The following is a 1,292-nucleotide window of genomic DNA, read 5'->3' on the forward strand; positions in this document are numbered from 1 at the left end:
GTAAGCACAGTAGGACAGGGGTAAGCACAGTAGGGCAGGGGTAAGCACAATAAGGCAGGAGTAAGCACAGTCGGGCAGGGGTAAGCACAGTAGGGCAGGAGTGAGCACAGTAGGGCAGGAGTACACACGGTAGGACAGAAGTAAGCACAGTCGGGCAGGGGTAAGCACGGTAGGGCAGGAGTAAGCCCAGACAGGTTCCCAGTCAGAAAATGATAGGAACAAGAGTCCAGGGCTGTGCCCAGATGTGTCCCTTCCCCCCAAGACGCCAGAAGGTAAATAGGCTTGTCACTGAGCTTCACAATCTCTACTGCTTTCGCAAAGGTGCTCAGAGTCACATATCCCCCCCCCCCTTGGGGCTGTAGGTAGACCCCAGCTGGCCAGCACAGCCTGTCATGGGCAGGACATTTCTGAGCACGAAGTCATCATTTCCGAACCCCCATAGAAATCTAGAGAGTCTCACTTGCCACAGAGGGTCACATCTGTCTGTTCCCAGGGACTGGGTTAATTTGCTTGCTTAACTAAAAACAAAACAAACCAGGGCTACACAGAGAAACCCTGTCCTGAAAAACAAACAAAACAAAACAGACAAAAAACAAAAACAAACCAAAGTGTGTGTGTTGTGTGTGGGGGGGGTTGGTCTTTAATCCCAGCACTCAGGAAGCAGAGGCAGTCGGAACTCTATAAGTTTCAGGACAACTAAGGCTACACAGAGAACCTTGTCTCGAAAAACCAAAAGTCAAAAACAAACAAGCAAATGAATAAAAAACAAAAAATTCTCCCCCACACAAAAAACCAAAAAACAAACAAAAGGAATTTTTATTTTTTTCTTTTTTTTTTGACTTTCACTTTTTCCCTACCCCTGTCCCCCTGTTCTGGATAAACCTGTGGCCTTGAGCCCAATAACTTACTCCCCAGCCCTATTTCCAGATTTTTTTTTTCCTGAGACAAAAATCTCACTTTGTAGCCAAGCCTGGACTCGAACTCTCCATTCTCTTGCCGCAGCCAGGATGCTGGGTTTACAGACTTGCACTACAACACATTGTTTATTTCCAGGGACCTTGGTGAAGCACTGGCTACCTAACAACAACCAAGGGGGGAAAGGTGCCCTCTGGGAGGAGACCATAACCTCTGAGTCAGGGGAGCGCTGGATTTCTCGGGTCTGACTTGCTTCGGCTCTTCAGGAGTGCACCTGCTGCCCCATGAGGAAGACATTGCCCAGTACCTAGGTGAGGGTGTGTGGGGGTGAGGGTGTGTGGGGTGAGGGTGTGTGGGGGTGAGGGTGTGTGGGGTGA

General features: G+C 49.4%; 1 protein-coding gene across 1 annotated transcript in view; it reads right to left on the reverse strand.

Moving 5' to 3' along the window:
- The window catches only part of Timp2 (TIMP metallopeptidase inhibitor 2), a 50,951-nt gene that overhangs the window by 11,964 nt on the left and 37,695 nt on the right, over positions 1-1,292 (reverse strand). The gene's annotated exons all lie outside the window — the stretch shown is intronic.

This window comes from Microtus ochrogaster, chromosome 7 (genome assembly GCF_000317375.1).
Source record: "Microtus ochrogaster isolate Prairie Vole_2 chromosome 7, MicOch1.0, whole genome shotgun sequence".
Classification (NCBI taxonomy): Eukaryota; Metazoa; Chordata; class Mammalia; order Rodentia; family Cricetidae; genus Microtus; species Microtus ochrogaster.